Here is a 27,346-nt window from a genome sequence, read left to right on the forward strand (position 1 = left end):
TCTCATCCGAGAAAACATCTTTGTCCAGTTTGAGCTGAGTAATCACTGTTCTGATATCGTTCTTCCCTTGAACAAGGCAGTTAACCCACTGTTCCTAGGCTGTCATTGTAAATAAGAATTTGCTCTTAACTGACTTGCCTAGGTTAAATAAATATCCAGTAGCGGTCATAAGAGACAGTGGCAGAAACATTAAGTACAAATTAAGTTACAAACATGTGAAAATAAATATATATAAATAATGCAAACATTTTAGCCATCCGGCGCCATTATCTGGAAAAATAATAATTGAAAAAAGTTATGTGAGGTAGAGCTACTGGGATTTGAGTTTTTCATGACTGCCTGTTGTGTGTTATTAAGCATGAAGATTGCCTCTCATTTGCAGCCATGATTAATGTACAGTTGGCTAATGTATTTCGGCGATGCTATAACCTCAGCAATGATTAAAACATTCCCGAAACAGAAACCATGGATTGATGGCAGCATTCTCGTGAGACTGAAACCGCAAACCACTGCTTTTAACCAGGGCAAGGTGACCTGAAACATGACCGAATACAAACAGTGTAGCTATTCCCTCTGCAAGGCAATCAAACAAGCTAAGTGTTAGTATAGAGACAAAGTAGAGTCGCAATTCAACGGCTCAGACACAAGAGGTATGTGGCAGGGTCTACAGTCAATCACGGATTACAAAAAGAAAACCAGCCCCGTCGCGGACCAGGATGTCTTGCTCCCAGACAGACTAAATCACTTTTTTGCTCGCTTTGAGGACAATCCAGTGCCACTGACACGGCCCGCTACCAAAACCTGTGGGCTCTCCTGCACTGCAGCCGACGTGAGTAAAATATTTAAATGTGTTTACCCTCGCTAGGCTGCAGGCCCAAACGGCATCCCTAGCCCCGTCCTCAGAGCATGCGCAGACCAGCTGGCTGGTGTGTTAACGGTCCTATTCAATCAATCCTTATCCCAGTCTGCTGTTCCCACATGCTTCAAGAGGGCCACCATTGTTCCTGTTCCCAAGAAAGCTAAGGTAACTGAGCTAAACGACTACCGCCCCGTAGCACTCACTTCCGTCATCATGAAGTACTTTGAGAGACAAGTCAAGGACCATATCACCTCCACCCTACCTGACACCCTAGACCCACTCCAATTTGCTTACCGCCCCAATAGGTCAACAGACGACACAATCTCAACCACACTGCACACGGCCCTAACCCATCTGGACAAGAGGAAGACCTATGTGAGAATGCCTTTCATCGACTACAACTCAGCACTAAACACCATAGTACCCCCCAAACTCGTCATCAAGCTCGAGACCCTGGGTCTCGACCCTGCCCTGTGCAACTGGGTACTGGACTTCCTGACGGGCCGCCCCCAGGTGGTGAGGGTAGGTAACAATATCTCCACCCCGCTGATCCTCAACACTGGGGCCCCACAAGGGTGCGTTCTGAGCCCTCTCCTGTACTCCCTGTTCACCCACGACTGCGTGGCCATGCACGCCTCCAACTCAATCATCAAGTTTGCTGCATCTACTGCACCGTGCCATCTTTATGTAATACATGTATCACTAGCCACTTTAAGCTATGCAACTTTATGTTTATATACCCTACATTACTCATCTCATATGTATATACTGTACTTTATACCATCTATTGCATCTTGCTTATGCCGTTCTGTACCATCACTCATTCATATATCTTTATGTACATATTCTTTATCCCTTTATACTTGTGTGTATAAGGTAGTAGTTGTGTAATTGTTAGGTTAGATTACTCGTTGGTTATTACTGCATTGTCGGAACTAGAAGCACAAGCATTTCGCTATACTCGCATTAACATCTGCTAACCACGGGTATGTGACAAATAAAATGTGATTTGATTTGTTTATGAAAATATACCACTACTCTGGCAGTTGGAGGTATAAGGTTGGCAATCTCTTTCTCCAGGAAACTAAACAAATTGTTTAAAAAACAATTAAATTGTATTTTTGGAGTTGTACTCTGTGCCGGTTGTCTTTTTAAAACTGTGTTTGTGTGCTTGTGTGCATGCGTGATTGGTGCAGCTGTACATAGTGTGTTAAGGGAACAGTGTGGCCCCTGACACTGGCCCCTGTGGTTCCTCCTGACCCCTCTGTCTGTCAGACACCTCAACACCTGACAGCTCTGCTCTGCTCACAACCCCCTTTACTGCCATCAACCCGTCACTGGGCCTGGGAAGGCTCTCTGTTCTGTTCAAAGCATTATGTCAATCGTGCACAGACACAGAGACACACAAACACACACACACACACACACACACACACACAGTGTGCACCATTAGTCCCTATATTTATTCCGTTCCACCTAACACGTTTCAGCTAGGGCTTTTCTCTGACTGTTGGCAACATAGAGATATATAATATAATGTTGAATTGAATTCTGTGGTTGGTCATCTCGTATTCTTCCTCAGGCAGCTCAGGCAGCTCCAGCCTCATGATAAACAGCAGCCTCCCCAAAGTGGGAATGTTCCCCATTCTAGTTAACCTCCAGTCACGCCTGGAGTGTGGACAAACCAGCCCAGCCAATCAGTGTCTGTCTAGCTCCTGTGGGTCATATTCCCGTCGAGTGTGTGTGTTGGGGGTGGGGGGGGGGGGGGGGGTATGGCTAAACTCATTACATTCTATGTACGCTGGTGCTTTCCCCCTGGTTTCCCTCCAGGTGGAAGCAAGAGAAGAGAATATGTTATTCTGTTTAGCATGGAAGCCCACTATCGTAAATGTTTCTGTGATGACATTTCAAGGTATAGAATGATTTCCTTCTAGGGCCCTAACTGCAGGGCAAAGAAGTGTCTGTTGTTCAGCAAAGCTGTAACCATGTCTATCAAGGGGACATAATAACATTATAGTTGTGTGGGAACAATCTATAGCTCTGAACAGAAGCTGATGGTATGGAAAAGCTTCCCTCTTGACAAAGTAACCTGGAATGACTGTTTAACAGCTTTACTCTTCTCCCGCTGATGTCTTGCCTTCCCTATCGCACGTCTAGAACAGGTGTATGCATGGTAGAGTCAGTGGAGGATGACGACGGAGGAGAGGAGGAGAAGGAAGAGGAGAGGAGGGGGATAGATGAGGGTCAAACAAGGTCAGTGCACCTGCAGTTGATGATTCTAAAGCTTCTATACGAGCTCTGTCATATCTGCTGTGGTGAAGGATCCTCCATTTTAACACCTCAGTTAATATCCATCTCTTTCTTATCGCAATGTCTACGTTGAGGCTTTTAAAGTTACAGTGCCTTCAGAAAGAATTCATACCCCTCGACTTATTCCACATTTTGTTGTGTTACAGCCTACATTCTTTTATTAAGAAAATAATACAAATTCCTACCCATCTGTGCGCAAAATACCCCATAATGACATAGCGAAAACTTGTTTTTAATGTTTTATAAAAAAAAAAAATGAAAATGACAAACAGAAATATCTTATTTACAAAAGTATTCACACCCTTGAGTAAATGCATGTTTGAATCACCTTTGGCAGTATTTATAGTTGTCAGTCTTTCTCTCTAAGAGATTTGCACACCTGGATTGTAAAAATATTTGTAGATTATTACTTTTTTTTTCATTCTTCAAGCTCTGTCAAGTTGGTTGTTGACTGTTGCTGGACAGCCATTTTCAAGTACTGCAACTAGACCACTCAAATTCACTTACTGTTGTATTGGTATGCAACTCCAGTGTTTAATGGGCCTGCTAAATCTGTCTCCCAGTGTTTGTTGGAAAGCAGACTGAACCGGGTTTTCCTCTAGGATTTTGCCTGTGCTTAGCTCTTTTAATTTCCTTTTATCCTAGAAAACGACCTAGTCCTCGCCGATGACAACCATACTCATAACATGCTTGAAGATATGAAGAGTAGTACTTAGTGATGTGTTGTGTTGATTTTGCCCCAAACATAACACTTTGTATTCAGGCCATAAATAGAATTTCTTTGCAGTTTTACTTTAGGGCCTTATTGTAAACAGGATGCGTGTTTTGGAATATTTGTACTCAGTACAAGCCTCCTTCGTTTCACTCTGTCATTTGGCTTAGTATTGTGGATTAACTACAATGTTGTTGGTCCATCCTCAGTTTTCTCCTGTCACAGCCATTAAACTCTGTAACTGTTTTAATGTCACCATTGGTCTCATGGTGAAAACCCTGATCGGTTTCCATTCCTCTCGGCAACTGAGTTAGGAAAGATGCCTGTATCCTTACTGTGACTGGGTGTATTGATACACCATCCAAAGTGTCATTCCTAACTTCACCATGCTCCAAAGGGATATTCAATGTCTGATTTCTTCTTGTACCCATCTACCAATAGGTGCCCTTCTTTGCGAGACATTGGAAAGTCTCCCTGGTCTTTGTGGTTGAATCTTTCTTTGTTTGAAATCCAGTGCTCAACTGAGGGACCTTACAGATAACTGTGTGTGTGGGGTACAGAGATGAGATAGTAATTCAAAAATAATGCTAAACACTATCATTGCACCTAGGGTGAATCCAAGCAGCTAATAACGTGACTTGTTAAGCACAATATTACTCCTGAATTTATTTAGGCTGCCATAACAAAAGGGGTCAAATACTTATTGACTCAATACATTTCAACTTTTAATTTCTACAAATTCTAAAAACATCATTCCACTTTGACATTACGGGGTATTGTGTGTAGGCCAGTGACACAAAATGTACATTTTGTAAACTTTCTGAAGGCACTGTACATGACAAGAGAGAAGCTTATTTCATTCCAGGTAGATTGATAGATATTCATATAGGCAAGGTACTAACTATCCTGGTACCAGGTCAGTTTATAGGCTATTCATCTGATATTGAAGATAGACTTTCTCAGAATGACTGTGATATTGTTTTATGCATTTTTTATTTAACCTGTATGTAACTATGCAAAGAAATTCTTACTTACAATGACGGCCTACCCCGGCCAAACCCAGACGACCCTGGGACAATTGTGCGGCGCCCTATGGCACTCCCAATCACAGCCGTATGTGATACAGCCTGGAATTGAACCAGGGTCTGTAGTGACGCCTCGTGCACTGCTATGCAGTGCCTTAGAACTCTGTGCCACTCGCAGTAGTCTAAGATATGTGGCTGTTTATCCTATTTTAGTTGATTGTAAGCCACTCTGGATAAGAGTGTCTAGTAAATTACTAAAATGGAATAAACATGCAGCCGTAATAGTCAAAGAATTCACCCTGCAGGTAGATAGACAGTTTTTGGTATTGAGTGACATGCTGTTAACATCCAGGTGTTCACATGGAGAGAGGGATATATAAGCTGGACTGCAGTCCTCCTCCCTCCTACTCTCACTTCGGGGGTAAACGACAACAACAAGCGCCAGATGAAACCCATGATTGAGGAGGAGGCGGCGGCAGATGCTCTCTCTCTACACAGATAATTTGGTTTTAATCTGAGCTCTGCAGGTGTGCAGCGGTACACAGAGGGAGCGAGGCGGTGCACCACCATAAAGATTTACTCCCAGCGCTCGACCGTTATCAGAGCCACAGAGAAAAACACACACCTCAGCTGAGAGAAGTCTCAAAATGTGGCCAGAATTACACCAACATCACCACAGGAGTTTGTCTCGATAAGGACTCTTTAGAATATTCTGTTTACTTGGGGGAAAGTGATAAATATAAGGAGAATCAGTTGATCATTACGGTAATTGGCTAGCAGCTAGTGGGTTTGGATAAGAATAAAATTAGGGGACAATATCCATTTATTTTTTGTAAAGTAGCTTCTCAAATACTTCAAGCCAAGCACTTCACACGCACGCACACGCATTTTTTATTTTTTTTGCAATGCATCCTGACCTACGGTTAGGTGAAAACAAGAGTTTCTTATTGGACAAAATCCGGTAGATCCTTCCCATTTTTGTCCAGTTTGCTTCCGTCTGTTTCCTAGTGAATACAACCCCTGGTTTGTCCATAAACTGATGCTGATTTTTTTGTCTCACACAGATCCAATTCGTAGCATGTGCCTCCCTTGAATTTTAGTGCTGTAATGCTGTAGGCTGAGGTGAGGTATGTCCTGTCCAGTCCACCCCTGTAGTCTCAACACACACACACGCATGCACGCACAAACACACCACTATAGCAGACACAGTGGGTAACGTCCCCCCTTAGTTTATTTTCACTACAGTCTCCTCCAGTCCCCAGCTGCTGCTGAAAATGACTGAGAGCCAAATGAAATGTGTGTGTGTGTGTGTGTGTGTGTGTGTGTGTGTGTGTGTGTGTGTGTGTGTGTGTGTGTGTGTGTGTGTGTGTGTGTGTGTGTGTGTGTGTGTGTGTGTGTGTGTGTGTGTGTGTGTGTGTGTGTGTGTGTACTGTCTGTGAGAAAGAGAACAAAAGAGAAAGTTCTGTGATTTATTTTCCTTCATGTGCAACCTGGAACCAAACAAACTAACAGTGTTGGGGATGCCACTCTGAAAATATAGTTTATCAAGCTAGCAATTACTTCACAATGAAATAAGTTAACCTGCTGTTTCTTTAAACTAAAACTACTAAAAAAGTAGTTCACTACATACAAACTACTTTATGAAAAAGTGTCTTATCTAAATATGAAATTTCATTGAATTCAAATTGCTATAGCAGATTACTCTGGATTCAGATGTTAACAGAATCTGTAATTTAGACTATTAAACTCAAAAACTGTTTCAAATGAGAATTAGGCAGGTCTGACGCTGAAAACGAAATTGCCTACTTAACACATATTTTATTTTTTCAAAACAAAGTTGTGTGAAATTCCAGGAGTTAGCGACACCGCTCCATGGCAACAAGTTATTAACTACTGAAAACACTCCCATGATTAGAATTGATTTACCCTTCTTCCAAGCTAATGTGTTTAATTGCTATATAGTTGAACTGCATGTAGTTCCCTACTCCCCAACACTGTAAACTACATTCAGAGCAGGGCCCATAGGGAAGCCCATAGGGCTCTGGTCAAAAGTAGTGCACTACATAGGGAATGCAGTTCACCCTCCAAATACTTAATCTGAGGAAAACATCAATTCTACCATTGAAAAACCATCAGATGAAACTCTGATGAAGACAGCTGTCACGTCTGCTCCTGAGTGCACTACTTTTGACCAGCTGCCACGTCTGCTCCTGCTCTTCCCTTCCGGCGTACGACATCGCCAGAGTAAAAACAACTGGTCCTGGGATTCGTCATTAAGCACACCTGGCACTCATCGTTACGTGCACCTGTTAATCATTATGATTCACACCTGGACTCCATTACCTTCATCGTCTCCTCCCCTTTTTATGTCACTCATGTTCACTCACCAGGTGGTATTGTTTTTGTGTATTGGTGTTCTGCCTTATGTTAGTGTCGTGTTCTTGGTTTGTTGTTTAATTAAAAAGTTTCACCTGCACCTGCTTCCAACTCACTGCCCCATCATGACAACAGCATAGCTGTCAAAACGTTGGTATCAATTAATATGTTGCATTGCGCCGGACCCACAGAGCATACAACGTTTATTTTCTTGTCTAAGTGCAACTGCACTCAGACACACGCACATACACAAAGTCTCTATTTCTCTCACACACTAGATTATATTTCCTGTTTACATGTACAGTTGAAGTCGGATGTTTTACATACACCTTAGCCAAATACATTTAATACCGTTTTTCCGACAGTAAGAATTCCCTGTCTCAGCTTTTATTTCTACCATCACATTCCCAGTGGGTCAGAAGTTTACATACACTCAATTAGTATTTGGTAGCATTGCCTTTTAACATGTTTAATTTGGGTCAAACGTTTTGGGTAGCCTTCCACAAGCTTCCCACAATAAGTTGGATGAATTTTGGCCCATTCCTCCCGACAGACCTGGAGTAACTGAGTCAGGATGTAGGCCTCCTTTCTCGCACACACTTTTTAATTTTTTTAGGATTGAGGTCAGGGCTTTGTGATGGCCACACCAATACCTTGACTTTGTCCTTAAGCCGTTTTGCCACAACGTTGGTGTAACGCTCGTCGTGGGTGGAAGAAGAGGAGGACCAATGCGCAGCGTGGGAAGTGTTCATGTTCTTTAATGAAACAACTGAACACTGGAAAAAAATAAAAGGCAAACGAACAGTCCTGTACAGTGAAGAAAAACACAGAACAGAAAATAATCACCCACACCACACAGGTGGGAAAAGGGACACCAAGGCGACACAAAGAACGACACCTGCCTCTGATTGAGAACCATACCAGGCCAAACACAAAACCACAACATAGAAAAAATAACAGACTACCCACCCAACTCACGCCCTGACCATACTAAAACAAAGACATAACAAAAAGAACTAAGGACAGAAAGTCCCCAAAAAAAGGTGCGGACTCCGGCCGCAAAACCTGAACCTATAGGGGAGGGTCTGGGTGGGCGTCTGTCCGTGGTGTCGGCTCTGGCGCGGGACTTTGACCCCAATCCACCATAGTCTTTGCCCACTTCTTTCCCTGCCTCAGTGGCGCCTTTAGAGCGGCAACCCTCGCCGCCGACCTCAGACTGGGGACCCTAGCAGCGGGCCCCGAATGGACGGGAGATTCCGGCAGCACCGGACAGACGGGAGACTCCGGCAGCGCCGGAGTGAAGGGCGATTCCGGCAGCGCCGGAGCAAAGGGTGATTCCGGCAGCGCCGGAGTGAAGGGCGGCTCTGGCAGCTCCTGACTGACGGATGGCTCTGGCAGCTCCTGACTGACGGACGGCTCTGGCAGCTCCTGACTGACGGATGGCTCTGGCAGCTCAGGACAGACCGGCGGTTCTGGCAGCTCAGGACAGACGGGCGACTCTGGCAGCTCAGGACAGACGGGCAACTCTGGCAGCTCAGGACAGACGGGCGACTCTGGCAGCTCAGGACAAATGGGAGACTCTGGCAGCTCAGGACATGAGGGGGCACCTGGAGGAAGGAGACGGAGAGACAGCCTGGTGTGTGGGGCTGCCACCGGAGGCCTGGTGCGTGGAGGAGGTACCGGATAGACCGGACCGTGGAGGCGCACTGGAGGTCTCAAGCACCGAGCCTGCATAACCCTACCTGGCTGGATACTCCCCATTGCCAGGCCAGTGCGGCGAGGTGGAACAGACCACACTGGGCTATGCTGGCGAACCGGGGACACCGTGTGTAGGGCTGGTGCCATGTACCCCGGCCCAAGGAGACCCCCCAAGACATTTTTGGGGCTGCCTCTCGTCCCAGCCGCGCTGCCGTGCTGCCTCCTCATACCACCGCCACTCAGCTTTCGCTGTCTCCAGCTCTGCCTTGGGGCGGCGATATTCCCCAGCCTGTGCCCAGGGTCCTTCTCCGTCCAGAATCTCCTCCCATGTCCATGAGTCCAGAGATTTCTGCTGCTGTCCGATACCACGCTGCTTGGTCCTTTTTTGGTGGGTGATTCTGTAACGCATGTCGTGGGTGGAAGAAGAGGAGGACCAATGTGCAGCGTTGGAAGTGTTCATATTCTTTAATGAAACAACTGAACACTGGAAAATAAAAAACAACAAATGAACAGTCCTGTACGGTGAAGAAAAACACAGACCAGAAAATAATAACCTACACCACACAGGTGGGAAAAGGCTACCTAAGTATGATTCTCAATCAGAGACAAAGAACGACACCTGCCTCTGATTGAGAACCATACCAGGCCAAACACAAAACGACAACATTGAAAAAAGAACATAGACTACCCACCCAACTCACGCCCTGACCATACTAAAACAAAGCCATAACAAAAAGAACTAAGGTCAGAATGTGACAGTTGGAAGTATGCTTGGGGTCATTGTACATTTGGAAGACCCATTTGCGACCAAGCTTTAACTTCCTGATATGTCCACATAATTTTCCTACCTCACGATGCCATTTATTTTGTGAAGTGCACCAGTCCCTCCTGCAGCAACGCACCCCCACAACATGATGCTGCCACCCCCGTGCTTCACGGATGGGATGGTGTTCTTTGGCTTGCAAGCGTCCCCCTTTTTCCTCCAAACATAACGATGGTCATTATGGCCAAACAGTTCTATTTTTGTTTCATCAGACCAGAGGACATTTCTCCAAAAAGTACAATCCTTGTCCCCATGTACAGTTGAAAACCGTAGTCTGGCTTTTTTTATGGCGGTTTGGAGCAGTGGCTTCTTCCTTGCTGAGTGGCCTTTCAGGTTATGTCGAGATAGGACTCGTTTTACTGTGGATATAGATACTTTTGTAACTGTTTCATCCAGCATCTTCACAAGGTCCTTTGCTGGTGTTCTGGGATTGATTTGCACTTTTCGCACCAAAGTACGTTCATCTCTAGGAGACAGGTCTTAGCTGATTTATTTTGATTTTCCCATGATGTTAAGCAAAGAGGCACTGAGTTTGAAGGTAGGCCTTGAAATACATCCACAGGTACACCTCCAACTGACTCAAATTATGTAAATGAACCTATCAGAAGCTTCTAAAGCTATGACATCATTTTCTGGAATTTTCCAAGCTTTTTAAAGGCACTTCTGACCCACTGGAATTGTGATACAGTGAATTATAAGCAAAATAATCTGTCTGTAAACAATTGTTGGAAAACTTACTTGTGTCATTCACACAGTAGATGTCCTAACCGACTTGCCAAAACTATAGTTTGTTAACAAGAAATATGTAGTGGTTGAAAAATGAGTTTTAATGACTCCAACCTAAGTGTTTGTAAACTTCTGACTTCAACTGTATATATTAACGTTAGAATACTGTGTATGGACCATGTTAGTTGTCCTTTGTAGCAGAGTTGGTAGAACATCGAGTTTGTAATGCCAAGGTAGTGGGTTTGATTCCCGGGACCACAATAAGGACAATGTAAGCACGCATGACTGTAAGTTGCTTTGGAAAAAGCATCTGCTAAATGGCTTATATTATTACCATAAGTACAGTGCCTTGCGAAAGTATTCGGCCCCCTTGAACTTTACGACCTTTTGCCACATTTCAGGCTTCAAACATAAAGATATAAAACTGTATTTTTTGTGAAGAATCAACAACAAGTGGGACCCAATCATGAAGTGGAACGACATTTATTGGATATTTCAAACTTTTTTAACAAATCAAAAACTGAAAAATTGGGCGTGCAAAATTATTCAGACCCTTTACTTTCAGTGCAGCAAACTCTCTCCAGAAGTTCAGTGAGGATCTCTGAATGATCCAATGTTGACCTAAATGACTAATGATGATAAATACAATCCACCTGTGTGTAATCAAGTCTCCGTATAAATGCACCTGCACTGTGATAGTCTCAGAGGTCCGTTAAAAGCGCAGTGAGCATCATGAAGAACAAGGAACACACCAGGCAGGTCCGAGATACTGTTGTGAAGAAGTTTAAAGCCGGATTTGGATACAAAAATATTTCCCAAGCTTTAAACATCCCAAGGAGCACTGTGCAAGCGATAATATTGAAATGGAAGGAGTATCAGACCTACTGCAAATCTACCAAGACCTGGCCGTCCCTCTAAACGTTCAGCTCATACAAGGAGAAGACTGATCAGAGATGCAGCCAAGAGGCCCATGATCACTCTGGATGAACTGCAGAGATCTACAGCTGAGGTGGGAGACTCTGTCCATAGGACAACAATCAGTCGTATATTGCACAAATCTGGCCTTTATGGAAGAGTGGCAAGAAGAAAGCCATTTCTTAAAGATATCCATAAAAAGGGTTGTTTAAAGTTTGCCATAAGCCACCTGGGAGACACACCAAACATGTGGAAGAAGGTGCTCTGGTCAGATGAAACTAAAATTGAACTTTTTGGCAACAATGCAAAACGTTATGTTTGGCGTAAAAGCAACACAGCTGAACACACCATCCCCACTGTCAAACATGGTGGTGGCAGCATCATGGTTTGGGCCTGCTTTTCTTCAGCAGGGACAGGGAAGATGGTTAAAATTGATGGGAAGATGGATGGAGCCAAATACAGGACCATTCTGGAAGAAAACCTGATGGAGTCTGCAAAAGAACTGAGACTGGGACGGAGATTTGTCTTCCAACAAGACAATGATCCAAAACATAAAGCAAAATCTACAATGGAATGGTTCAAAAATAAACATATCCAGGTGTTAGAATGGCCAAGTCAAAGTCCAGACCTGAATCCAATCGAGAATCTGTGGAAAGAACTGAAAACTGCTGTTCACAAATGCTCTCCATCCAACCTCACTGAGCTCGAGCTGTTTTGCAAGGAGGAATGGGAAAAAAAATCTGTCTCTCGATGTGCAAAACTGATAGAGACATACCCCAAGCGACTTACAGCTGTAATCACAGCAAAAGGTGGCGCTACAAAGTATTAACTTAAGGGGGCTGAATAATTTTGCACGCCCAATTTTTCAGTTTTTGATTTGTTAAAAAAGTTTGAAATATCCAATAAATGTCGTTCCACTTCATGATTGTGTCCCACTTGTTGTTGATTCTTCACAAAAAAATACTTTCGTATCTATCTATATATGTTTATTCCTGCTACCAGTCACTTTTTAGCCCTGTTTACATGTAATCTTATTGAACGTCAGTTGCTTCTACACCTGCATTGCTTGCTGTTTGGGGTTTTAGGCTGGGTTTCTGTACAGCACTTTGAGATATCAGCTGATGTACGAAGGGCTATATAAATACATTTGATTTGATTTTGATTTTATGTATAAACCCATCTCAACCACTCCAGTACCCCTGTACATTGAATAAGGTACTGACACTGACCTGTATATACAACCACTCCAGTACCTCTGCACATTGAATAAGGTACTGACACTGACCTGTATATACAACCACTCCAGTACCTCTGCACATTGAATAAGGTACTGAGACTGACCTGTATATACAACCACTCCAGTACCTCTGCACATTGAATAAGGTACTGACACTGACCTGTATATACAACCACTCCAGTACCCCTGCACATTGAATAAGGTACTGACACTGACCTGTAAACACCTGCATTCTCGTGTTTCTTTAACTCTCATCATAGTTCTTGTGTGGTTTGTATTTGTACTTTTTTTTAAAATTCTATTTTCAATTATTATCACTGCATTGTTGGACAGAACACTCAAGGTAAGAATGTCTCTGTTCTGTTCTACAACTGTTGTATCTTGTGCACGTAGAGAATACACTTTGAAACGTTGAAACTTTGAAACCTTGGCTGAGTCGTTTAGACGAGCAATGTACCCTTGAAAACAATGTTTATTTACATGTATTGACCCACATCCACTTATTTCCAAACCACTCTTCCAAACCACTATTCCAAGTCCCGCACTCTGGCTAAGAGCAAACTCCTAACTTAGGTACACAGAGTAGACCAGGGACTGAGTGCTACTTGGTGGTCCAGAGGTATCTAATGCAACGCTCATTACCATACCATAACATTCTGTCCACAGAGTAATCGGAGTGGGTCCTCGCTGTGTCTGTGATTGACAGGATGTGGTCAGAACTAAGAGCAGCCTGACCCTGTCCTTTTCTCAATTAGATTTGCTCAACTCCTGCATCTTCTCTCCTCCAACTTCTCTTGCCTCCTTTTGAAAAAGGTTAAAGGTAATCGAGGAGAGGCGGCGAGGAGAGTGAGCGTGGACGAAAATGTGCTTGTGTGAAATGAGAAGCTCCTTCTCCACTCGGAAACTACATCAAGCAAATGACGTTTACAGGGGTGGATCCCAAAGTAAATGTGTTGAGAAAAACAAATTAAGCTAGCTGTGCAAGACATTTTATAGATATGAATTGACACACTCCTCGACCACTCAACCACTTATTGGTTTCCCGGTCACAGAGGAGAAAGGACGGAAGACAGACTTTTGCCCAAACGAGAGAAGGTCCCCTCATTGGTTGGAAAGCGTCACTCATCTGAGTCGTCCCACGCTATGCCTGTCTGAAACTCTGACACTCTGAAATGGAAAAGGAGAAAAAAAAACGTCAAAAGAGCTTAGACATTTTAATCGATTACTTGAATTTGATGTGGAGGGATTTTAGTGAAAGCGTTACATAAGAAAATCCATTAAAACGAAAGAAAGTGAGAAATTCGCGGCAGGGATATTAAGCTGGAACGTACAGAATCACATAGCAAGTATAAATACGTCTATCGGGGAGAAAAACTAGAACTATTCTTGAAGTTTAGTAATTCAACTCTCAGCAAGCTATCTGGCGAGTGGCAAACTTTATACAAAATGAGAATTGGTGATTTTCAGCAAACTGAAAAAAATCGAGCTCCTTTGGAAATGAGGTCTTGGCACAATATGTCTACTGTCTATTCAGAACAGAGTAAGACATTACTAGGAGAGGTTTGAATGAGAGTTGATCATGGGTAAATGTTTCAACTTTCAAATTGTAATTTTGCATGCACACGTACAGTAAAAGGCCTTTCTTGCAAACTCAAACATGTTAATGTGCATCCATAAAACAAAGTGTGATGAAACGCGTTGCTTTTTCTGTATGGAAAGAACATTTTCGTGAACAACAGACAGTAAAGTATATCTAATCGAATGTTTGTGATATGTTAGATTGGCTATATGCTTCTGATATATTGTGGCTGTATGTACAGTGTCCATGTTAGGACCGTCTCAGCAGAAGTTCTTCCAATCTTAGCAGGAGTTGCCTGCTGGATATGTGAGAAGTTTTGCGTGATATACAGTACCAGTCAAAAGTTTGGACACACCTACTCATTCTCGTTTTTTTTGTGTTTTTTTTACTATTTTCTACATTGTAGAATAATAGTGAAGACATCAAAACTATGAAATAACACATATGGAATCATGTAGTAACCAAAATTGTTAAACAAATCGAAATATATCAAAGCGGCCACCCATTGACTTGATGACCACTTTGCACACTATTGGCAATCCCTCAACCAGCTTCATGAGGTAGTCACCTGGAATGCATTTCAATTAACAGGTGTGCCTTGTTGAAAGTTAATTTGTGGAATTTCTTTCCTTCTTAATGTGTTTGACCCAATCAGTTGTGTGGTGACAAGGTAGGAGTGATATACAGAAGATAGCCCTATTTGGTAAAATCCATATTATGGCAAGAAGAGCTCAAATAACCAAAGAAAAACTACAGTTCATCATTACTTTAAGACATGAAGGTCAGTTAATGTGGAAAATATCAAGAACTTTGAAAGTTTCTTCAAGTGCAGTCGCAAAAACCATAAAGCACTACGATGAAACTGGCTCTCATGAGGACCGCCACAGGAAACCAAGAACCATAGTTACCTCTGCTGCAGAGGATACGTTCATTAGAGTTACCGGCCTCAGAAATTCCAGCCCAAATAAATGCTTCACAGAGTTCAACTAACAGACACATCTCAACAGCAACTGTTCAGAGGAGACTCCGTGAATCAGGCCTTCATTGTCAAATTGCTGTAAAGAAACCACTACTAAAGGACATAAATAACAAGAAGAGACTTGCTTGGCAAAAAAAAACACGAGTGATGGACATTAGACTGGTGGAAATCTGACCTGATCTGATGAGTTCAAATTTTAGATTTTTGGTTCCAATCGCCGTGTCTTTGTAAGACGCAGAGTAGGTGAACGGATGGTCTCCTCATGTGTTGTTCCCACCGTGAAGCATGGAGGATGAGGTGTAGTGTTGTGGGGGTTCTTTGCTGTTGCTGTGATTTATTTAGAATTCAAGTCACACTTAACCAGTATGGCTACCCCAGAATTCTGCAGTGATAAGCCATCCCATCTGGTTTGCGCTTAGTGGGAGTATTATTTGTTTTTCAACAGGACAATGACCCCACACACCTCCAGGCTGTGTAAGGGCTATTTAACCAAGAAGGAGAGTGATGGGGCACTGTATCAGATGACCTGGCCTCCACAATCACCCAACCTCAACTGAATTGAGAGGGTTTGGGATGAGTTGCACCGCAGAGTGAAGGAAAAGCAGCCAACAAGTGCTCAGCATATGTGGGAACTCCTCCAAGACTGTTGGAAAAGCATTCCAGGTGAATCTGGTTGAGAGAATGCCGAAAGTGTGCAAAGCTGTCATCAAGGCAAAGGGGGGCTACTTTGAAGAATCTCAAATATAACACATCTTTTGATTTGTTCGACACTTTTTGGTTATTACATGATTCCACATGTGTTATTTCATATTTTTGGAAAATAAAGATTAGCCCTTGAATGAGTAGGTGTGTCCACATTTTTGACTGGTAATGTATGTATACATACATACAGCAGGTGACCCTGCTAGTCCACACTATGACTCTCTTTACCTCTCCAGATCTCATGCTACTGTACGTGTCTTCTGGACTGAATTTAATCCATGTCAAACAAAGACCTGAAGGAGAGGAGGGGAGAGGCACAAGGAGAGAGAAAGAGAGAGATAGGGAGAGAGAGGGGGCAGAGAGAAAGGCGAATAGAATGAAGAGGGTAAAAAGGAAGAGAGAGAGAGAATTAGAAATAGAGAGCGAGAGGGAAGGACAGAAAAGAGAAAAAAGAGAGTCCGCTGCATTCCTGATGTGTTTGATATCAGGGGGATAGAAGGGAAGGAATCCAATCTTTGGACCACTCTTTTTGTGTGTGTTTTCACATATATAACCAGTCAAACAATGTGGCTGCCACTCATCCGAGGGAGAAATTTCCCCCCGCTGACACATAATGGAAGGGCAAGAAGCCTTGTTTTTGCTGCTGCAGGCGAATAAGATATATAACTTTACATAGGCATTGGATGTCTCCCAAATGACACTCTATTCCCTATATATTGCACCGCTTTTGACAAGGGCTCATGGGGTTCTAGTCCAAAGTAGTGCACTATTGTATATAGGGAATAGGGTGCCATTTGGGACTCAATCATTGTATGAGCACACTGCACTAGATGACAAGTTGCCATTTCAGCAGATGCCAGACAGTGAATTGTTGTAGTCAAGGGAGAAATGTCCGACAATGTGCAAACTGCACGCAATGTCCTAGAATTCAATATGCGCCTACACAAAAGCATTCACACGTCTCTTTTCATAGCACCTGCAGATAACGCATTACTAGTGAAATTATAATTGCATATAATGCGGGGCTGGTTGTCACAAGTTGACAAGGCCTGTTCAAGCCTGTACAGTATTTTGACATCACCTGCGGCGTGAAAACATGTTGACATTTCAACATGAAATCCTGTCTTCTTTCGATGAATGTTGAACAGAATGCTGAATAAAATAGGTAAAGAAATGTGAACTGTGGACATCCAGACCCGTTCTCCACTACTGTATACTGTGATAGACAAGGATTAGGATTCAACAAGTGGCACCAATTTGTTTTTAAACAGCTTGTTTACACCCACCAGGCAGCCAATTCTCTGTGACGATGACTACCTCGGTGTGTCCCAGACAAGGATTCTGGGACCATGATAATAATAATAAAAACTGTCTCAGGGAAGTTCTGCTGATCTGGTCCCATCTGAGCATTCAATATAATTTAAAAGGCTAAACTGATTCTAGATCAGGACTCCTACTCTGAAAGGCGTTATGAATATGGGCCCTACAGCGGTTAAGTATGACTATGAGGCTGGGAAATACCTGATTTGGTTGGGAAGTCATACACTGGCACCATTGAGAGGCTCTGAACCAGTGAACTTCATTCAGAGGAAGAGGAAATGTCACTGGCCTCCGGCACACCATTCTACAGAGAAACCTGGTCTGTTTCATCAGAACCCAAAACACTGAGCTATACAGTACAACCCCAGGGAGAGGGAGAAGGGCACACACACACACACACACACACACACACACACACACACACACACACACACACACACACACACACACACACACACACACACACACACACACACACACACACACACACAGAATAAATGTGTAATAATTCATTTAACTCTTAAAACTCCCTCACTTTCAAACTGTCTTCAAACATATCCACCAGTCAATTTCACCTTCACCTGACATTTTGTGATATTTCCGCCAAATGTCACGAAGCAGACGTCGATGGCCAGTTTATAAGATGGCCTTGAGAACCAGAAATAAACGAAAACATCACTCATTTGAATTGTACTTTTCATGTCTTAAATGTAGTTTCGTATGTGCCAGTGGTCAAATATCAAATCATAAACGCTAAAACATTGTGACCTTCACATTACAGTAGAATCCATGTGCCGCCGTTTAATAGAAATCAGGTAATGACATGCAATGGCATATAGTTAGTAAGATGTCCCCTATAATTGGCTCCTTGGGGCAGTTCATGAAACACAGTTAGCCTATTGTAAATCTAGGAGAATCGTGTGCTCGTGCATAATCATGACATTTGAAGAGGCACTGAAGGACTTTCAAATTAATGATGTGTAAAATAAGCAAATTCCTTTGCATTTTGTTCTACAAATGTGTATAATTGTGCCCTCTCAGTCGCTCTACTACGTACAAGATGCCGATGTGTAAGGTTACTTTAACTTGTATAGGTTACTTTAAGGTTCTTCTGCTGTTGCCATACATAGACTGAGTGTACAAAACATTATGAACACCTTCCTAACATGTAGTTGGACCCCATTTTTGTCGGAACAGCCTCAATTCATTGGGGGCATGGACTCTACAAGGTGTCAAAAGCGTTCCACAGGGATGCTGGCCCATGTTGACTCCAATGCTTCCCACGGTTGTGTCAAAGATGGCTGGGTTGTCCTTTGGGTGGTGGACCATTCTTCATACACACAGGAAACTGTTGAGCGTGAAAGCCCTGCAGCGTTGCAGTTCTTGACACACTCAAACCGATGCGCCTGGCACCTACTACCAAACCCCGTTCAAAGGCTCTTAAATATTTTGTCTTGCTTATTCACCCACTCAATGGCACACACACACACACACACACACACACACACACACAATCCATGTCTCAACTGTCTCAAAGCTTAAAAAATCCTTCTTTAACTTGTCTCCTCCCCTTCATCCACACTGATTGAAGTGGATTTAACAAGTGACAGGATCAGAGCTTTCACCTGGATTCGGCTGGTCATGGAGAGAGCAGGTGTTCCTAATGTTTTGTGCACTCAGTGTTGTGACACAATGCAACTTTTGCATAAGTCAACAGAATAGAACTGCAGTGTGTTTCCATCAGTGATGTAGTGGGAAGATAAATATGAAGTTAAATACTGATCGCCGTTTGCAGTGAGTAAAATAACGCCCCCCCCTGTACTTTTGATACATTTTTCTGCACTAGGTGGCTGTGCGCTAGAGCAAAACAAAAGCGTTAAGTAAACGTTAAGTAAACGTTAAGTAAACGTTAAGTAAGCGGCGTTGATGTGCATTCACCACTACACCTCTGGTTTCCATTATAACAACAAGCCCAACATTTCAATGTCTGTATATGTAAAACCTCACATTAGACGTTCACCTATACAGTGTCCATAATAAGACATGTACAGTGCATATAATAAGTATTCACCCATTGGACTTTTTCATGTTGTGTCACAATGTGGGATATAAATAGGGCTTTTTTTCATCATACTCCATAATGTCAAAGTGAAAGGACAATTATATGAATTATTGAACATTTATAAACTTCCATTTACGTGTGGCTGTCCTGAGTTGTCGGTCCTTTTTTCCTCCGTAACTCAACAAATGACACGTTCAGCACGTTTCCATTCATACAAACCCAATTGCGTCTGCTTTGTGTAACCCAACACAACTTCACATCACTCTTCTTCTCTGGCCTGCTGTCATCGTCTGGAGAAAAAACAAGACTATTTATACACACAGAAATTACCTCAGGAATGTAGGAGAGCATTTAACACACCGAGCCACATGATCGCACTGGGAACACGGGACACACTGATCTTTATCTGTATCTGTGTGTGATGGCTTGTGTGACATTCTCTCTATGCTGTAGATTGGTTCATTCTGAAGCAGTAGTCTTCTCAGAACTCCCTCTCTCTCTCTCTCTCTCTCTCTCTCTCTCTCTCATCTCTCTCGTCTCTGTCTCTCTGTCTCTCTCGTCTCTGTCTCTCTCTTGTCTCTCTCGTCTCTGTCTCTCTCTCGTCTCTCTCGTCTCTGTCTCTCTCGTCTCTGTCTCTCTGTCTCTCTCGTCTCTGTCTCTCTCTCGTCTCTCTCGTCTCTCTCTGTCTCTCTCGTCTCTCTCGTCTCTGTCTCTCTCTCTCGTCTCTCTCGTCTCTGTCTCTCTCTCACCTGGTTTGTCCTGAGAGAATGCCCTTCTGTACTGTGTCATAATAGAGGATACAACCTCTGTGTTTTGACTTCTCGTCTTATTTTTCCTTAGGATTGGAACTAGTGTTCCCCCCCTGGGTCAGAAAAGCATTGGAAAGAGAGCTCTGAAATACCAACGCAACACTAACGAACCTAGGGGGAATTTTTGTTTTGCTGAAAAATGTATTTATTTATTTATTTTTTGTGGAAGTGGAATTATTTCCTATTCTACGATGCAGGATTATTTTTTTGTAATTTATTGCATACAGATGTTATTACGGAGACATGGTTTTATTATCCCAAACCGCTGATGCTAGTTAGCAGGATCGTCTTTGTTTAATGAAGGAAGGAGTTCATTCAGATTAGTGTGCTTGTTGTGATGAATGTGTTGGTTTAGGGAATATGCATGTGTTTGTTTATAAGTAGTATGTAATTGTCTTCTCTACCTAAGGGTGATAAACCAGATGCTTTGAGAAAAATATGATGGCACAGAGGTATACTGTCTAAGCATATTTACAGTAGACAAAGAAGGAAATCATTTGGTTAAAAACTGTTGGTATCCTCTAAAGTTAAGATAAGTAAGGTGGTGAGGGGGGAAGGAGGTCCTTTTATCTATAAAATGCTAGCTACACTTCTTTCTACCACTTTACACAATAAACATCTATTTTGGGATTCCACCCTTGGGCAGATTTTTTCACATAAAACGTATGCCAAACTAATTTCATTTCATTTCATTCAAGTTATACAAACCATAAAACTCATGCACAAGCACAACTTCTAATAATTTAATTAAATTTAATAAATTTAATAATTTAACATTTTACAAAGACACATTTACGGGAAGAACTTTGAGGATGCAAAGTTTGCTAACAGAATTTCGTTAAAATCTCCCCCTAGTTTTTTTTTTTTAAGTGACCATGTTTTCCCGAAAACGATGAATTAAGACTCAAAGGTGTCTGCAGAAAGAATGTAGTGCCAGCTGCGACATGACGTCTTGACTTTGAAAACATCTCTTTTGGTTATTGAACTTCAGTAGGTGATTTCATCATGGGTCCCTGATCTGTACAACACAGAAATGGATCGTTATGGACATGAATGACATTCTCTGAGGGAGAGAAGCACCAGGGAGGATCTCTTCTAAAACAAGTCATTTGTCTGTCAGATTAGGGACGATCATCATCCAAGAGAACGTCAAGATAGGCTGAGACGAGATCGGAAACGCTTCAAGCAAGTTCTCATAAACAAACCACTTTTTCAACATTTGGAGTCATTTTAGTCATTCTGTATTTCAAAATGAAATATGTCTAAACTGCCACTCATAAACAAAACACAAATGACAGATCTTCCCTTGGCTTTGCAACGTTAATGTAACATCTGAACCGCTTTTGTTTGCGAACATTTCAGACTCGGACCAGAGCTTGAGGTATGGGTCAAGCCCCACAGAAAATGGATGTAATTTACTTAAATAACCGTTCCAGCCTTGCAATTTATGGAGACAGTTCCAGGCAGTTCTGGATGCACTCTTTGGTCTGTACAGTACAATTCATAGCTCCGCGTTACGCTTTCCTTCAGCCAATTACCTCAAGACTTCAACAGCAAAGGGGGCAGCTGCGTTCCATCATACTGTAGGTGTGATGCATCTCACAAAGCTGGAGGTAAATAGTGTTATTAAAAGTACGATGTCCATATTAGGACTGCCTCAGACTCAGCACGATATGCATACCGTATACTTGAACATTCGTCGCAAAAAATATAACTCAGGTGTGCATTTAAATTGCCCTTTGCCCACCTACGCAAATAATCACTTCCCCCATCTCACCTGTCAATCATTGGAGAGCTCAGTGGGTTACTCTCATTGTTCGAGAAAGCGCGATTAAGTGCCATGTGACTAAGTCCAGGAAGTCTATTAGAAGCTGTTAAGGGCCCCCCGGAAGTCACTCCTGTGGGTGAAATCCAGGTTCATCACAATTATTTCTCAGCCATTAGACAGAAAATACACATTGGAGTGAGTCCTATGTTTTTTATTGAGTACCTACAGTCCCTTCTCATGCGGTGATAATGAATCATTCAGAGCCACGTCACTCAGTTATTTCTTTTGACTCAGTCCTCAGGTATAATGGGTGACATTAGGCGTCCATTTAGGCTCTTTCCCAAGGTGAATGCTGTATTTTTCACTGTCATCCCTGTCACAGATGGGTGACCCAAAGCTCAGAACTAGAGTGGAGACTGTGGAGACTTAATTCTGAATCGGTTCTATTCAAGCTCATTCAGGTTGGCTGTTAGGCACTTTTGAAATGAGTGCTCTCTACCTTGGAATTGATGGATGGATGGCTGGATGGGAGCCTGTGCCAAATGGACACAGAGCCAAAATATGTCTCTGGTGGTTCAGGGAGAAAAAAAAGGCATCATTGTTGTTCATTCTAGCCTCCCACAGTGGTGGGTTCTGGGTCTGTTCCATGGCTGGCGCTGGGCTCTGAAGTCGGACACACACATCTCGGCAGCAGAGGCTCCAGAGGTGCTTGGGACACAGGGGTTTCTTTGTGCTTCCACTCAGGGGTCTGCTATTGTCTGTGCCTGTGGCTTTTTCCTTTGTTGCCGACAGGAAACGCATGGGGAAGAATTCAATGCACTCACATGACATTCATTTTTTAGTGTTGGCACTATGAGGAGAAGGTGAAGGTGCACAGTACTGGGAGAGGAGAAAATGACGTGAGGAAAAAAAAAGTGAAATGCTTCAAATAGTTAGTCGTTCTCACAGGTTTGTGTAAATGTTAAATATTTTTAAAAAAACGTTCAACATCTTTTGAAAGCCATTATCTTTATTTCTTCTGGCAGGTTCCCAACTCTGACGGATCAGTGAGGCTCTCCTGAGAATCTCGTGAATATATCCACTGAAACCAGTTTTTTTTTTTAAATGCTGCTTTGCATTTATGCACTCCAATTATGACATTGCAAATAGGACCAATGGGATGGTAAATAAGAAGCGAGTGGGAAGAAAAAGGTTTCGCGAAAATAGAGAGTGAAACTTTTGAAATTCCAAAGCAATCTTCATGAAACAGTAGTGGTTCTGTGAATTACACTTATGTGGGCTACTAACCTTATCTGAAACTCAAAGACGCATTTAGCTCAGTGGACGAACACAGTCTGGCGGTATGCCTTGGCTTTAGCTCAACGGGCTAATACAGTCTTGTGGTGGGTTCTTGGGTATTGAACTGCTTTCTACCTTAACATCCTGTCAAACCATTAGAGAGCAGTGTCCTTGTTGCAGGAAGCAGACTTTAATTTACACCGCAGCAGAGAGACAGATAAGCAATTGATGAGGAAGTAACAGTGACGCCTTATCAAGGTTGTAGAAACGTATTTTGTACTTGGACCAGGTTTCTAGACGTTCGGTCTGTTCCAAGATGAAAACTATTTTCAGCCTTGCTGTTATTTTGATGGTTTTACCGCTAATAGTGTGTCTAAATGGTCTCTGTGACGAATGAGCAGAATTACACATTAGGTTTCGCCTTTTTTTATTTTTTTTTAAATTCCTCTCTGATTGGACTGTCTTCACATGTGGATTTGATTGCTTTCAAATGAATCCCAGCTCTTTTTCACTCTTTTGATGAGGTGTTAGCTTTGAAGTGTCATTCTCTGTCATGCCGACAACAACTGCGATTCACATAAACGTCTTGTCAAGTGACAGCTACAGATTATATTTTTTCAATACACAAGAAAAAAACTTCAGAACGTCAAAACAACCTCTGAATCTGACCATAAGACTTAACATGCCGTATGATGTGCCTTACTGTTGAGGCTATTCATCTAGTGTCATAACGAAAACTGGCAATCTGTACGAGAGCTAAAATGAGACGCATCAGAGAAAGGTGCCATTTCCCGCTGCAGTGATTCTCTGATGACGATCTGCCCGAGGTGGGCTGTGAAGCGTGACCTTACTGGAGCTTTGTGACCCAAACCGTTCGCCCTGATAAACCATCTGGGGCTGCAGCGCTGCACCATCCACATCCCCACTCTGGGGAGGCAGGGAACTGAACCGTGAGCGTGTTGCCTCATGTTGCCTCTGTGTGACACAGAAGATTCAGGTCAACTCTGGAGCATGTTGAGCTGAATAATCGCCATTCAAAAAACAGAATGGACCGATAATTGTCTCGGCCAACTTTCACACATTTCTCTCTCAGTTTTGGTTCTGCAGGTAACCGGAAAATATAACATTTCTGACATTCCCTCAATGCCCTGTTTATAACTACAAACAATGTGACCTTAAGACATTCAAGGACTTAGTTCTGCACAGGTTTAAACCCTCTGAACTACTTCAAGGCGGTCAAAATGTGCAAATGCAACAAAAGAGGCAGAGACGATACCACGAGAAATATTCCATGAAGGCAACACAACCATTTTCGGGGACTTGTGTACGCCCCTGCATAGCCTTGAAAGAGCCGGCTCTCTCTCATGCCTGTTTGCAGTGGCTCTTTCAGAGAGAGTTTTTCAGTCAAAACAACCACTTAAAACAGAGAAATCCACACAGTGGCCGCTCAGATTATTCAGCAGCACGTGAAAAGCCCTGTGCCGCTGCATTAATTATTAGCCCACTTCACACTACACCCATTGTTTTCTTTCCCAGTTGTGGAACGTTTCTGAGAAGCACCGACCTTGCGAAACAACGAGGGCTCAAATTGTGTAACATTTACACTCCCTGTAACGGATCTCATCTTCGTCTGAGGAAGAGTAAGAAGGATCGGACCACTAAGCAGCGTGGTAAGTGTCCGTCATAATCTATTGACTGAACGCACAAAACAAAATCACAAAGTGAAATGGAAGAAACGAAACAGTTCTGCAAGGTGACATACACTAAACAGAAAACAACCACCCACAAACAAGAGTGGGAAAACAGGCTACCTAAGTATGGTTCTCAATCAGAGACAACGATTGACAGCTGCCTCTGATTGGGAACCATACCAGGCCAAACACATAGAAATACCAAATATAGAACAAAAACATTGAATGCCCACCCCAACTCACGCCCTGACCAACCTAAAATAGAAACGTACAAAAGGAACTAAGGTCAGGACGTGACACTCCCATACTGTATGTCTCATCTACGTAAGTGTGAAACAGGAAATGTAAATAGATAAGGAATAGTAAACTACTTTTCTTAGATGCAACAAAATGGAGACTGACAATAAGAGAACAAGGTACAATGGCAGACTATCGCACGTACAGTACCTGTATTCCGGTAGGGCACGTACGGCATCCCAATGAATAAGGAATCGTATACTACTTTTCTAGGATGCAATAAAACAGAGACTGAAAAGAGTGCTTTCAGTCTGTAAAGCTGAAGCGTTACAGATTTCACGATAGAAATGTAAAGTTCATTTCCAATTGAGACGATTTAGCCTGAACGCATTCTCCACTAAAGCGGGGAACATTAGATTTGACACACACTGTAAAGCTGAACCTCCATGATAAAGAATGAATAGGGCCCTAAAGAGAACCAGCAACAATGGCACAGAAGACTATCGCTCATATGGTGTCCCAGTATGGCACGTACAGTATCCCATTAGACTAGGAATAGTACAGCAAACAGCTTTTTTTCAGACGCAATAAAATCAATCAAATGGAGACTAAAGAAGAGAACAGTCATTGGCACAGGAAATGTACGTACATTCCGGAAGAAAACAGAAAGTGCTCTGTTTATTACAACCGTGTCTAGTGGCTACCAGAGGTTACTGAACCAAATTCACATCCTTTTTTTTTCATATTTCATTTCTCTTTTGACCCCTGTATGCACCATTTTCGTGACGTTGTTAGCTAACCCATTTATGGGTTGCGTCTCAAATGGCATCCTATGTCCTATATAGTGCACTATTTTTGACCTGAGCCCTATGGGATAGGGTGCAATTTGGGATGTCATACAAGTCTTCAGTGGTAAAAAAAAATATGTTTTTCTAATGATAATCATAACAATCATATCTTAAATTGATCGTTTATTTTACCGTATGCTACAAATATGGCCCTTTCTTTTGAAGGGTTTAAAGGAATATTCCACCCAAAACTATCTTTCGGTATTTGTTTCATTAATCCATTGCTGACATAGTCCCAAAAAAGTTTAGCTTGTCAGCATAAAGTTTTAAAGATTTGTCATTTTCAAAATACAGAAAACATTCCGAATTATGCATATATGCATAGTACGGGGATGATTTCTGTTTTTAAAGTGATCAAAGCCAACCCCACCTGTTTTGCCCCATAACTGCACACAGGTCTTTAAAAAAACTGATATACAGTACCGGTCAAAGTTTGAAACACCTACTCATTCAATGGTTTTTCTTTATTTTTTACTATTTTCTACATTGTAGAATAATGGAGAAGACATCAAAACTATGAAATAACACATATGGAATCATGCAATGACCAAAACAGTGTTACAATTTCAGATTCCTCAAAGTATCCACCCTTTGCCTTGATGACAGCTTTGCAAAATCTTGGCATTCTCTCAACCAGCTACACCTGGAATGTTTTTCCAAAAGTCTTAAAGGAGTTCCCACATATGCTTTTCCTGCACTCTGCGGTCCAATTCATCCCAAACCATCTCAATTAGGTTGAAGTCAGGTGATTGTGGAGGCAGGTCATCTGATGCAGCACTCCATCACTCACCTTCTTGGTCAAATAGCCCTTACACAGCCTGGAGCTGTGTTTTGTCAATGTCCTGTTGAAAAATAAATTATACTCCCATTATTTGCAAACCAGATAGGATTGTGCTTTGCTGATGAATGCTGTGGTAGCCATGCTGGTTAAGTTTTCCCTGAATTCTAAATAAATCACTGAGAGTGCCATCAGTAAAGCACCCCCACATAGCACACCTCCTCCTCCATGCTTCACGGTGGGAACCACACATGCAGAGATCATCTATTCACCTACTCTGCATCTCACAAAGACACGGCGATTGGAACCAAAAATCTCAAATTTGGACTCATCAGACCAAAAGACAGATTTCTACCGGTCTAATGTCCATTGCTTGTGTTTCTTGGCCCAAGCAAGTCTCTTCTTCTTATTGGTGTCCTTCAGCAATTTGACCATGAAAGCCTGATTCATGCAGTCTCCTCTGAACAGTTGATGTTGAGATGTGTCTGTTACCTGAACTCTGTCAAGCATTTATCTTTTGCTGCAATTTCTGAGGCTGGTAACTCTAATGAACTTATCCTCTGCAGCAGAGGTAACTCTGGGTCTTGCTTTCCTGTGGCGGTCCTCATGAGAGC

This window comes from Oncorhynchus mykiss, chromosome 10 (assembly GCF_057628025.1).
Source record: "Oncorhynchus mykiss isolate SJ-2025 chromosome 10, ASM5762802v1, whole genome shotgun sequence".
Taxonomy (NCBI): Eukaryota; Metazoa; Chordata; class Actinopteri; order Salmoniformes; family Salmonidae; genus Oncorhynchus; species Oncorhynchus mykiss.